At 39.1% G+C, this 13,925-nt stretch overlaps 1 protein-coding gene across 8 annotated transcripts in view; it reads left to right on the forward strand.

Annotated features, from left to right (window-relative positions):
• Window positions 1-13,925, forward strand: part of NRIP1 (nuclear receptor interacting protein 1) — a 71,708-nt gene that overhangs the window by 34,580 nt on the left and 23,203 nt on the right. For 2 of the 8 annotated variants that reach the window (XM_026844806.1, XM_026844761.1), the window contains exons 1-2: window positions 3,936-4,120; window positions 12,779-12,827. The exons of 1 other annotated variant lie outside the window; for it this stretch is intronic. The gene's annotated coding sequence lies outside the window, so the exon portion shown is untranslated. Of the gene's footprint in view, window positions 1-3,935; window positions 4,121-11,872; window positions 12,012-12,778; window positions 12,828-13,925 lie in introns of those variants that run through there. 5 more of the 8 variants (XM_026844797.1, XM_026844752.1, XM_026844816.1 and 2 more) reach the window with 3 other exon arrangements.

The raw sequence follows: 13,925 nt of genomic DNA on the forward strand, positions 1-13,925 counted from the left end.
GAGTTTGGGGGGCTGTGGGGGGGTGGCTGTTCGTGTGGGGAGCCGCCTGAACGCTCCGTGTTAGTACCGGTAAGGGTCTGCTTACATAAGGCCGTTACGAAAGCGTGCTGCGGGGGAGCCGCGCTCCTCCCCGCGGCCTGCGGGAGCGGCCCCGCGGCGCCGGAGGGGTTAAGAGGAGACAACAGCCTGTCAAAGACCTTGTTTTTAATTTTGCCTCTCTGGCTGGCACAGATCCGGCTAAGAGCAGCCCAGATTAGTTCGGAAAACCTTTGAAGAGATTTAAGATGTCCTTCAGCCAGTTTGAAGGTTTTTGTCTTGCAAATCCAGTACAAGGGCGCCCGCAGGCATCGCGACCCTCGCTGTGCTGCTGGGGCGGCTCAAGGTCGCGCTAACCCGCCCCGTGACATTCAGCAGCGCGCACACACACACAGAAATTATGCGGTGAAACTGCTTCAGCATTCAGCCAACCAACAACTTCCTCAGTTCCTCACTAAAGGAAGAAGTGTGTATTTTTTTTTTCTTTTACTCGTGTGTTGTGTTGGTTTTGGTGTGTTTTTTTGTTTTTTTTCTTTCCCTGGCTTCGTAGATTTTTGCTGCAGGAAATAATCCAGGATTTCTGGTGTGTGTGATGACAAGGTCATTTCTTAATTAGAACACATGTAAAGAACAAAGCTAAATGGCTTCAAAACAGCTTTGTAGTTGATGGAGAGGATTTAAATTATTTAAAGAGATAGTCACCCAAGTATGATGGAAACTGAATTCTAAACACATTAACTCTTTCAGTACTCTACGGTGTCCATATGCTACTCAAAAGGAAATGTCAAACTTGATGAGCGTTATTGCAACTGCTGTTAAATGAACATTTTAACATCTATTTATAGTTGGGGTTGTATTATGTTTTATCGGAGTTCTGAAAGCAGGGGGGTTTTCTCTTAAACAATGAAATTCCATGCTGGATAGAGATCCAGAGATAGCCATAGGAAATTGCTTCTTGGAGATCAGTGACTTCATTCACCAAAATACAAAATGTGATAGAAATTTATTGGCATGAATATACGCGTGTTTGTGTGAGTGCATGTATGAATTACCGTGCAAGTATACAATATGATTTCAGAACTGCTGCTGTGAGAAATCTGGACTACTGTCCTCAGTACTCAACATGGTTTAAGGCATAAGAATATAAAGGGGGTGGATTTGAGATTAGGGCGTGGGTAATGAGAGAATTGACGAGATAAATTGCAACTTTGCATAGTTTGAAATTACTGTGAGCTGCCTGGAAAGGCTGACTATATGAGGCATCTTGGAATTTGTATTTTGCTCCTCAGATTTTTGTTTCTTTTGACTCAAAACACCTAAATATAAAGGCATTGGTACAGCTGTCTTTAACCACGGCTTGGGGTGGTTGTATGTTAATTCTCCATCCTTTTGATCTTCTCCTTCCCCCACTTTGTTTGTTTGTTTTCTAGACTTCGTGTTCTGTAAATGCCTGGGGGCCAGTAAGATGACCACCCTTCTGTGGTTGTCTCCTGAGCGCACAGCCCGAGGCGCCTGTGGGCAGTCTTTTGGTACCAGCACACAGTAACTTTCCAGGTTGGCTGCTTAAGAAAATAGTGAGGGCAAAAAAATATTTGGAAGTTGTTCACCAAGGGGAAAAAAGGCAAAAAAGAGCATTGAATAGAAACTTTGCTGGCAAATTTAGGGCTTTATGTATGCTCAGAGATGCTGCTGTATGATGCATCAAACAACTGAAATGTGAAGAAATAAGTCTTCCCCCTGTAGTCAGAAGTCTTAACACATAACTGAGATTTAAGTGTTTCAAGTGTAAATGACATAAAATTTGCTGAGAGTTTATCACTTTTTGTTGTTTTGGTTCTTGTTTTATTTGTTTTTTTTTCTGGAGTAAATCTTGCTTAGCTGGAACATGAGGCACAGCAAATGTCAAATGTCGGGCTGAAATTGAATATGCTTACTAGAGAGAGGTGGTGCTGGCTCTGAGGACCTCCTTGTGAGAAAGGAGGAAACTGTGCTTGCCAGGATAAAGAGGGAAGATCGGGCAGTACAACTTCTTTCCTCTTTGGGTTGCTTTTTTTTGCTTTACCTGCTCTATCTGGCTTGGACAAGGCTTGTGAGAAGAAAACGATGGAGGAAAACAGGCTCCGCGCAAGAAAGATGGATAGGATGAAACTGATCTGCTCTGTGAAATCTGTACATTCCTGCCCTTGCCTGGGGTGTGCCATGCCCTTAATATTATGGGAGACCTAAGCTCACCTGCTAGTAATTTCTAATTTACTGTCCTAATTCATCGATTTGTTATCACTAATTGTACTTCATTTACTTCTGTGTAGTTTCCAGTACCTAAAGGGTTGAAAGGTTGCTGTAATTGGCACCCGCAGCTGCTCTTTCTTTTGACAGGGGATAATTTTGCAGCCTATGCTTTGTGTGACAGCTGCCTAATTGGGCATTCTCCCCTTGTAGCAAGCCTGCCTCCTCCAGCCTCCCTGCTGACAAATGGTGGTGGATTATAGATGAGGACACGCTGACCCGTTCGACCTTGCTGAGACAGCGGGGAGGGGCCTCCTGCTACTTGAGGGAAGCTTTGGGTCATTTAAAGGACAAGGTCATGAGCCAGGTGGGGAAATGACATGATATCACATGACAATAGCCCGATGACACGGTCAGTATGTCAAGGACAAACTCATCAGTATTGATTAATGCTGCTTTTTCCTGGTGTCTCTGGAAAGCCACTGATGTTTCAAAAATATTTTGCTAATTTATTCTAGGTGAAGTGCCAAATGTTATTTTCGGGGTTATTTTGGGGAGTATTTGTACAGTGTTTTCTTCTCCATACATATCACAGGCAAAAGCAGTGTTATTAAAACCCCAACGATTGTAATTTAGAGTTTTTGTCTCGATGATTTTGGTAAAATATACATCTGCATGTACTGTAAGGAGAAGGATGCATGATGGGGCAGAACTGAAGGGGGGGGGGAATACATGCTTTTGAATTTCAACATTTCACTTTTCACTCCTACTTGAAATGCACGTGTATGAACCTTTGTGACAACACATGTCTCCACATATGTAGATCTGACCAGAACATGGGAGAAATGTGTGAATAGAAAGAACCAAAGAGAAAAGTTAAATATAAATTGAACATTTAAAGAATAAGTCTTATTTTAGCTCAAGGGCGATATAGTTCAGATAATGCTGTGCCTCTTTTAAGAACTAATACAGTATCCAGCTATACCAGGCAATAAAAACCTGCTAAGTGAGTTTTTGAAAATGTTGCAAATACAAGTGACAATATTTTGAGAGCATCTTCATGTTGCATTTCTATGCTAATAAACTTCAAGGTAAATGAACAGCTTGTTTGACATTTGCTATGTTAGACAATAATAAAATGCTTTCTTCTGGAGTAATTAGACTTGATAGATTGATTATGTTAAGAGGTAAAGATAAATACAATCAAAAAGAAAAGTCTCTCGAAGGGAGTTAGTGCCTGGTTTTGAACTTTATCATTCTGTTTTAGCTGATGCTTAATGGTGCATCCTGCACACATGACTGTGCACATGCATGCACACGCACACACACAGACACGCACGGCATGCGCTGAGTTTCTGAAACAGCCTGTGAAGCTGGGAGAGGGGTGTTCACCTCAGAGCACGGTTCCCATTTCTGTAGAATCTGATTTGTTGTTGGAAGCTGTTGTGTCTGAACCTCGTCAGTTCCCTAGGATGTAATTTTACTCCTCCGAGGTAAAAAGCCGTCAGTGGTAAAGTGTGATAAATTAGTTAGCTCAAGTAGATGTGCGCGCGCGTGTGTGTGTTTAATTCTGACCTTGCTGTGCATGTGTTTAGCTGCTCTCAGTGCCCGAGTCAAGCCTGGTGGAGGTTTAATCCCATGCCCTTGTACACGTATACTTGATTAGTAGTTGTGGTTATCTCAGCAGAAGACATTCTGCCCTCCTCCTTGTATTGGTCGGGACCCGGGCATTGGGGAGTCAAGTCGAAGGAGAAAGAAAAGAGATTTTGCATTAGTATTCTATGAAAGCCTTACTGTCTGCAGAACAAATTGATTGCTACAGTGTACCTGTGCTTGGCACCACTGCTGTGAAAGAAAGGTATGGTTGTAATCTGTTTTATTGTATTACATATTGTGACACTCCAGGAATGTTTAACATTCGGCTCTTCTATGGCAATGCCAGAAGTCTAAGTAAAGAAAAATATGTGAATGAATGAAAAGAGTGCGAGGCTATCGTATCGGCAGCTTTGTTTACTACAACGAACTAAGTAGCCCCTGCTAATGAGACAAATTTATTGTATGTGCCAATGGCAACGTAATGAGATGGATAACTGAATTCTCTGTATTATATTCAGTTACTGACAACTGTCAGTAGTTGCTATGTACCTACACAGATAAAATGTTAATTAACATTTTAAGGGGGTTTTGGTTTAGCTTTTAGCAAGATGATAAATGTGAAATATACTTGAACATGGATGTGTTTGCCTCTTTAAATGAAAATGTGGGGTTTTTTTTCCTAGTTTCTAATCTGCTGCACTGGCCCTACATTTGAGGGCGGGTATGTGAGGGGTGGTATGAAAATACAAAAATATTAAATGCTGGTGTGATAAACAACAAGAACAAAGCTGAGGAAAAGTCTTGAGGATTTGAGCCTTCATGTCTCCCCTCTCTCCCTTCCACCCCACCTCAATATGTAACTATGCACCCATATTCTAATGAGAAAGCTAGTGCTCTTCATTTCCTTAACTCAGTTGCTGACTTTACACAGATGATTCTCTGGTTTTATAGATAACTCAGCTGATGTCAGTTGTGTGTTTGGGAAGTATGAAGCACTCCATTAATAAAATTCAGGCTGTTTCACAGAGAGCTGTGCTTAGTGATTCGTTCTTGGCATCACTGAAGTTGTGTTGGTGATTATTTGGATGTTTGCTTGTGGTCACTCCAAAACATCTGAAGTATCTGCTCTTGTCATGCAGACATTCCTGACTAATTAAGTTTAGGACAGGTGGCAGACTCCTCCTGGGCATTTAAATCTGCATGTAAACCTAATCTAATAACTTGATGAGAAAATGAAAATCCATCTTTCCTGGTGTGTTATCACCATGCACAAGCCACAGAGGTATTTGCGAAATCCTCTCTCTACTCTTTGTCCTGGCAAGTTACAAGTAAATGAGTTGCTTTAAGGAAATGAGGGACTTGGAAAACGCTGTATGCTGAGGCAGGCATGCACTGTAATAGTTACTTCTGTCATATGGTCCTGCCGATTTAAGATTAACACTTTATAGATGTGCAGTATATTTATATGAGTGTATGCTTGAGCTTACATTTTACACCTTGCAAAGAGTGTGAATACACCCTTGTGCATGCAGGATGTTGATCTTTAAGATCCTTTGACAGCTGAGAAAATTTCGAAGAACCCTGCATAGGGAGGCTCTGTGATGTGATTGAACTCAGATAATGATGACTTTAATTATAACTAATTAGTCAAAATTTATTATTCAAAACAAATATTTTGTGAGTTATTCTTCCCCCTGGATTTGTTTTGAAATATAAAAACATTTTGTAATGTTAACAAAAGTCAGGAAAAACAGTTGCACGTTTTACACAGCAGAATGCAACATCAAGGGACTTGACTATATCTAAGATGATTTTGAAAGTTAATTGCAGTAATACTGCAGAAATAGTTAAATCTTATCTTAAATTATGTATTGACTTTTTGTAGATTTTAACCAGTTAGTGGTAGGCGGTCGAGTTCTGAAGGTGTTAGATAAATACAGGGCAATACTGCATTTCAATGTAATTAACTTTTGTTCATAAATAATTCAACCTATGACTTTAAATAAATGATTAGAGGAAAAGAAAATGACATGTGATTAAATCCAAGTCCTTGAAAACATTTTAACAGTCAAGATTGCTGTGACTGCTTTGAGACTTCTTATGACTGCTGTTTTGAGTAGAGTCAGTTCTGGGAGTTGTGGGGGTTTTGTTTTGTTTTGGGTTTTGGTTTTGTTGTTATTCAGTTGTAGTTTTGTTTTGTTTTGTTTTTTTCCCAATCGTTAGTGTATCAATAGAAATGTGATGTAGAGTCTTTAGATTACGATTAAAAGAGAGGACTGATGAGTGTGTGGTTTTGATATCTAAGTTTTCCTAATGCCATGGAATATATTAGCTTGGGTAGTGTGATTTTCTGGTTTTCTTTTTTTTTTAATGGAATGTAGAAGAATGTTTGCAGAATTAAACTCTTACTGCCATCTTTACTGAAGGAGCATGCCTGATAACACTAAACTCTTGATGAAAATTTTGGAATACAACTGTGCCTGGAGTGGACTACTGTATTTGGGGATGAGGGGGAACCAAACAAAGCCTCCTAAAACCAACCAAATAAAATCAATCTGATTTTAAAAAAACATTCATACCTTGGAGGCATGCGGTTGATTCCAGCATTGGTTAACTGTGTAACACTGTCTTTCCTCTGGAAATACTTTTAAGTTTTAAGTAAAAGTTGGTACTTGAATGCATCATCAGTTTGGGCAGATTTTAGATGCAAATTCCAGTTTTGGTATGTTTTTGAAAGGTAGCTATGCCCTGCTTGAGATTGTGTAATGCCTGTTCCTCACCTCCACCCCCTTTCCTTCTGTTATCATGCTTTACCATAGTAAAGAAAAGAGGAAGTTGGGGTGTTGCATAACTTCTGTAAGTAAATAATTTTTTTTTCTTCTGTGTGTGTGCAGTTATTGCAGGCAGCTTTAACTCAACCAGTGCTGTAGCTACCAAATTCTTGCTAATGCTAAAGGCAGTTGTGTAATTAATGGCCTTGTGTACTGAACTGAAACTGCTGCAAAACCTCTGGAGGGAATTATTTTGTCTGTTGTGTCGGTTAACTTTCCCTGAAAATTAAAAGTGTTGCTGTTATTCTGTTGGGGTAACGGGAAGATTTTTACAAGGCCTGATGAAATAAGCTCTGGCATCTTTTTCTTGACCACCAGACAAAGCATCTGCAGCAGAAGAATTGGACTGAATGACTCATTAATGAAAACATGATCAGTCTTACTTGAGGGGGCGAGTGCAGTAAGATTAGAAAGTAGAAAGCTGCGCTGAAAAGTTTTTGTGTGTTTTTAAGATGTTCTTGCAAAATCAAAGAAAGAACTGGGACCTGCTTTGGTACTAGCATGATTGCCTATTGAAATAATGAAAAATGATCTAGAGTACACAACATTATTAATCTTCTTTGTCTAATCTATTCTCCTGATGCCATTTGAAAAACCTGGGGCTTTTATTTAAAAGTTTCAAACACCTTTTTCTTTTTTTTCTTTGTTTGGTGTTTGCTTCTGCTATATCAACTGCAGGTGGGACTGACTTAGCAGTTAGGAGGTTTTGGATACTTCCCTTACTCCCAGACTTACCTGTTTTGTAAAGCCGATGGCAGTCACTTGATCTGTTTTCTCTCGCTCTGGCAGAGTATGTGTGGCAGGTATCTGCAAGTTCTACAAATGAGGAGGTATAGGAACTAAGTTATTTAGTGAGTTTGGTCAATTTGGAAGCTTCCAGTTTCTGAAGCTGTAATTTGAGTTTGTGAGAACTCATCAGGAAAAATGTTAATATTCTTCTTGTGGTTTTTGGCTTTGTTTAAATGGGAGGCAAACTCATTTCTGCAGGCTTAGTTCTAGTTACTGGTGCAACTTCCAGAGGATGCTCGTCAGGCTTGCTGTAGTTCACGGTTCCAGAGCTGGGGAACCACTGAGCAGTTAAAAAGCTGCCTCTCTGGATTCACTTGCTACTGCACTTTCAGTCACCTTTCCTTCATAGCTCTGCTTCTAGTATGGACTGCTAGAGTTCTGTTTATATATTGCTGTACCTATGGATGAACGCACATCCTGTTTTCTAGTTTATCTGAGCAATTCATTGCTGTGAATGTAGTGCAGCTGAATTAGATTGGTAAAAAAGCAGGTTCTGACAGCTTTCTAAAGCAAGGAAATAGATTGACCTGTTTGGGAATGAAATGCTTAGATATGTGTGTACACGTTTATACATACTTCTTTATGAAAGATCCTTGCTTCAGGAGAAAAAGGTCTTTATTGTTCTATGTTAGGAGAGAGACTGAAAGTGGTCAGTGGATTGGAAGAGCCACTGCTGCAAATTTCATTCTGCTGCTGCTGTGAAGTGGTCCTTCCAGCTTCAATCAACTAAACAGTGCTTGCCCAGCTCACAAGGACTGTTTTGAGGATGGCAGATCTCTGAAAAATAGGAAAAGTTGGTGAAATTATGGTTTTGATCTTAATGCTATCATTCATCTCTTCAGTTCTGCACTGACACAGTTGTTTTCTTGGAGAGAACATTATTTCAGCAGGTATAGTGGAAAACCAGTGCTGACGATATTTAACTGACATATATCTTCCCCTAAGGGTGATGGCAGTGCTGGTAATTTTTTCTCATTTTGGAAGATAAAGTAATTTACTGTTGTTTGCAAGTCCTATTCCTTTAGTAAGTTCCATTGTTTCCTCAAGTTTAATGTACTCAGTTGTTGTTTTGTTTTACCAGCAAGAAAAAAAAAAACAAAACAAACAAAGCCATCCACAAACTGTTGAGACAGAATATCTTGTAATTAAAGATTACAAATGGAGATGTAGAAAAAACTTCCTTCCTTTGCTATGGATATGAACTTAATGTGACTGTGGGCAAGTTACTTATCTTCCTCTGTGCTTGCTGTTCCTCATGTGTAAAGTGGTAGTATTCCAAAGGACTGCTGTGATATGTTCGTTGATGTTTGTGAAGTGTTCTGTTTTGTTCAAAGATAGGATAACTTTTTTTTCTTGAAATTTTGACAGTGCCCAGTAGCTTCCAATGTGGTTTAGCCCTGCATAGTGCACATAATGAGAGCTCCTGGTAAACAACAGAGGAGTGAAATTACTATGATCAGTCTGTAAGAGCAACAGCCATCTAACATCAGATATTTAGATGTCCAATTGAAACAGGTCTACGGTAACTGAAATGCCTCTTACTTGTAATTTGTTTGTGGGTGGGGTTTTTTATGACCTCACTTTGTAAGTAATATGTAATTGAATTCTGTAGTTCACGCAAGTGCAAAATAGTTTGAGATTTTCTTTTCCAGATTCATGTAGTGGATGGATAGTCCCATGAAAATCCCTTTTGTGGTTAGAAATGTTGACTACTGACTGCAGCTTAGTGGTAGGAGTGCATCAAGGTCTGTGATTTTTTTGTTTTTTTAAATAAAGGAGTTTTTAAATGGTGGTGGGATGTTGGATCGAAGGAAAACGGGGTGCTTGGTCAACTTCAGACACTTTCCTATTCTCAGCTTTTCTACCTGTGACTATCATTTTAACAAAGAAAATAATTTCATGGAAGGGTAGTTCAGATGCATGTTTTGTGTAATTTGCAAGTGTGGGCTCTTGCACATAGTTACAGCTGACAGAGTACAGTCAATGGAGGAAAAAGTCTCTTATCAACAGTTCCCTGCTTCTAAGAGCATTTCTTCTGTTCTCCACGATTTATGAGGTCATGATGTCAAAGGTTTTTGTGGCATTCAGCTAGTCATGATAGAGTGCAAACCAATTTCAAATCAAAAAATGGCTGGATGAGCTTTACTGTGCAAAAATTAAATTTGTAATCAGGTTTGCCAATCAAACAAAGAGGACTGTTAAACAAGAGGTTTCAGTGGCAGTACCTAAAGCAGCAAAGATTTTTGCTTACATATGCCTATCACAAATAGTTTGGGTTTTTTGGATGTGCATTAGGAAAACTGTCATAAATACTATTACCGTTCTTATGATCGATACCTGTGAGGAACGTGGATCATGTTGTTTCTTGGAAAATATCCATTTGCTTTAAATAAGGTAATTAAATGTGAATACAAGAATTCACGGAAAACTTGAGAAAGGTGCTTTCAGTAGTATGTTCAGATGTATTAGCAAAAAGGAAGCTGTTATTGCATGTTCTTTAGAGGCATTCATGTCTTAGCAGGTAGCCAACAAAAATAAATTATATTCAGTGCACACCTTGCTTCTCATACATAGAAGGGATTTACAAGAATAGTTTAGTCTATTAACTTTCATTTTGGAATCTTAAACACACACCCCCACCCCCCCAGTATCAGCAGAGCTTTCAGTCTGAATGGTGATGGATAGGGAGTAACTTTTTGATTTGATTTCCCTCCCTCCAGCCTCTTTCTGAACAATATTAGAGTCAAGGTGTTTTCCATCTTCCAGTCCTCACTCTTGTCCCATTGGTCAAGATCACAGTAAAATAATACGCATTGTAACATGTTGTTTATGGCAGTTCACTGGAAAGACTTCCTACAATGGTAGAGAAACACAGCTGATGTTTTAGGAACCACACTCTCTAGAATTTCACCTCTGGCTTGATATTTTAACAAAGCAGGTTGCTTGTATACTTTTACTTTGTGCAGTATCCTACATAATCTTGTTTCTGCTCTTTTCTTACTCATCAGGACTTCACTCTTGTGAGACAGTCCCAGACAGCTTAGACAGCCCCACTGTCTTCACCTGCCATTGATGCTTTTCTTTATGGAACCTAATTTTACCTCTACAGCCCTTCCTTTCTGCTTAGTTATTCCTGTATCTTATTTTAGTTTGTAAGCACTTTGAGGTTGTAGTCTGAATTTATGGGAATATAAAATGTTTTACAATAGAAATTATGCCATGCAGTGTTTCCCAGCAAATGTCAAGCACAGACAGACTTGCTCTCATAAATGTGACAGTTTATAAAGAAGGCAAGTGGAATTTGCATCTCAGTAGGTTATTCTTGGTAAGCCAAACTGTGCACCTTCAGAAGTGCTACAAGAAAGCTCTGGGTTACGTTATTTAGTGGAAAGATACCAAAGGGACTTTGGAAGGAGGGATTCAGTCTTGATTGCAATAAAACTGAAATGCGAGGTAGATCTAGTAAATCAAATACCTCTGATTTGAGGAGTAGTAGGAGAAATTATGTTCAAAAAAGTGGAGAACTTGAATAATTAAGTCTGCTCTTTGGGCTCATAAGGTTATTTCATTAAGGCAGCTGAGACACAGAAAGCTTCCTTTGTTTCATTGAAAGAGGTCTGGGTTTATGTTTAACCAGTCCCTGGGACAGGTACTTTCTCTCCCTTCAACTTCCTTCTCAAAAGTTTCCATGTTCATGTCATCTTTGGCACTATTTGCTGTCATGATTAAGAAGAAAAATATAAATCTTGTGACTCAAAATAAGTTTTCCTAGGAGTGATATTTCCTTTCCTTCTCTGGTCTTTTTTCTGTTGTATGCTCTGAAGTGAAACAGATTGTGGTGGGGTGGGATATTGTCATTGTATCAGCCAGGGAATGGAAAGAGCTTTCACTAGATTTTTAATAGCAACAGCTCAAGAGAAGGGGAGCCCTTTGATGCTGTATTTTAGCCCTTCTACATTATATTTTAGCCCTTCTGTACCCTCTTCTCCATATCATTAATCTTTGTGTTCTGTTGATTTTTACTTCCCCTCCAATCATATGTAGTAAAAGAAAGGTATCAGGTGAAAACTGTATTGTTGTACTGCAAAAACAATAAATGCATTTTTTTTTCTTTTATAAGAGGAAAGGAAAACACTTATTTTGGAGGTCAGTGTTGCTCTAGGGTTTCATTTAACTGTTGTCCAGCATAACACTATTATACATCTACTCAGCATCTCACAGGTGCAGATATATTTGTTTTAAACTTCATATAGGCCATGATGAGGGAAAGGGAACAAACAGTACTGTGTAAATCTGTGAGGAAAGGCAAGCAACATACATCACTTGTGTTTTGGCTTGTGGTTTTGCAGGAGGTATTTTGGTGGATTTGGATTAATTTTTGCTGTGGTGATTTACTGTTGGAGGAGAGGAAGAAATAACCTCCAGAGTGTAGATGATCTTCGCCTTGGGAGCAGTGCAGAAGCATAATGGAATTTCCTGTGTGAGAGGTGCCCGAGTATTACAGTAAAAACGAGTGTTTGTGGAAACAAAAGGGTAAGGAAGAAGGACACAGTAAGTGGTTAGGCTATGTGGGTAGAAATGAAAGAGTTATTAATGTCTGTAAGAGCTAGGATGAGAAATTTTAAACTTAATCTAGAACAAGAGAAAAACAATTGAATACTTGAAGTAAAGGGTTATACGGTCAGAGTGTCTTGAGGGGAAGGATTGCAATAACAGCTGTGTTTTGTGTATGCGGAAGGGTCCTTGGATGTCAGTAATGTTACAGAAGTACAGATTGTAGATGTAGGGAGCTGAGAAAAGACTTAATTGCAAGTAACGTAAGGATAGTAGTGGCAGAAGACAAGGTTTTAGAAAAGCAGAATGCAGTATCAGGAGTGTATTGTGTGGTGTTGGCTTGTTGGTTTGTTTGTTTTTTTTTTTTTTCAAGTCATCACGGGTAAATAGATAGCGGGAGTGTCAGAATAAAGATAATCCCCTGATGACAACTTTTTTTTGACACAGTGGATAGCGTTAACCGGGCAAGGAGACCTATCCCCTCTCTCCTGACACGTCATCTTTACCAGCCTGCCCAGCTTGGTTTCATTGGTCAAGCTCAGATACTGTCACACTGACCACAAGTATAATCAACTTCAGGAGAAAACTCTATTTTAGTCTGTTGATACCTTGTTAAGAAGTAAGACAGTCTCCCTTTCATGAGCGAGTACTGAATTAACAGAATGACTTTTCTGCTACAGTAGAAATAAAATTGTTTTCCACTATAAGTTTCTGCATCCTGATTATACTGTATTTATTTTTGGCAGGGTGGAGTGAAAAGCAGATTCAAAAAGGTCCAGCATTGACACTTGAAAGGTATGAGTTTCTGCCTCTGAACTTGAGAAGAAGTTTATTAATGTGTAGGTTTTTTTCTCACCCCAGGCATGGAGTGGTAACTTTATCTAATTCACACTAGATTTGGTCCTTAACTTTCTTAAATATGAGTTGGAGGGTGATTTTTTTTCACATCCCCAGATAGTCTTTGATCTCTTTCTCCTGAGATTGCTAACTAGGGTGCCAAGCTAGCGATCTGCTAAGTTTCCTGGGAAAGTGGAGACATGATCACCTGCCCACCAGAACTTCTGGCCTTTTCTTAACAAAGGGATTTTTAAATTGTATGCTTTTAGAGCATAAAGTCTCTTTGAGAAGAGTGGGGTCTCATTTTTGGTTTGGGTTTTTTTTTTTCCTCTGGTCTTCCTCTTCTGCCCTGTTTTGGCTTGTAGCTTCTTGTCTAGTGTGATTCACTTCTGCATTAATGTGGTATTTCTGAGTCGCCTTGTGGTTCAGTAAGATTCTGCAGGTATGTACGAGCCTGAACTTTTAATGTGAATGAAATCACATTAGTATAGTCTTCAGTAAAGTTTTTCTCGTATTGTTCACTGATGACATTTAGCAGCAGGGGTTTATAACAAAACCCTTTTTATTTATATTTATGACACAATTATTAAAAAGACTCTAAAAAAAAAAGAGAAGAAACAAACAAAAAAGAATATAGGCAGTCAGTGAAACCTATCTTCAGGTCATTGACAATGCCTTACTATATCTTGATTCAGAAAATGCTGGAGTTACTTATTGATGATATATTGAGCTGGGAAATTACTCTTCCAGATACATCAAGTAAAGACTGCTTTATATAACACAAAGGACATGGGTTGTGACCTGTCAGCCATGCTTAGATCTCTACCATAGCAGATTGAGCTGGAAATAATACCTAGCCTGATCAGATGAATCGATAGAGTTGTGATTACGGATGATCACTTTCATATGATGACTTTATACTATGCAATACATAGTTTAAGCAACTTTGGTTTCCCCCCTCTCTCCTTACTTTATCAGTTGACATTAAGTGAATAGATTAAAACTGTAATTACAATTTCAAGATATTTATGTGGGTCTCCCTCCCTGTGCCCGCCC

The sequence above is a fragment of the Athene cunicularia genome (assembly GCF_003259725.1).
Source record: "Athene cunicularia isolate RWA chromosome 1 unlocalized genomic scaffold, athCun1 chr1_part1, whole genome shotgun sequence".
In the NCBI taxonomy this organism is placed as follows: domain Eukaryota; kingdom Metazoa; phylum Chordata; class Aves; order Strigiformes; family Strigidae; genus Athene; species Athene cunicularia.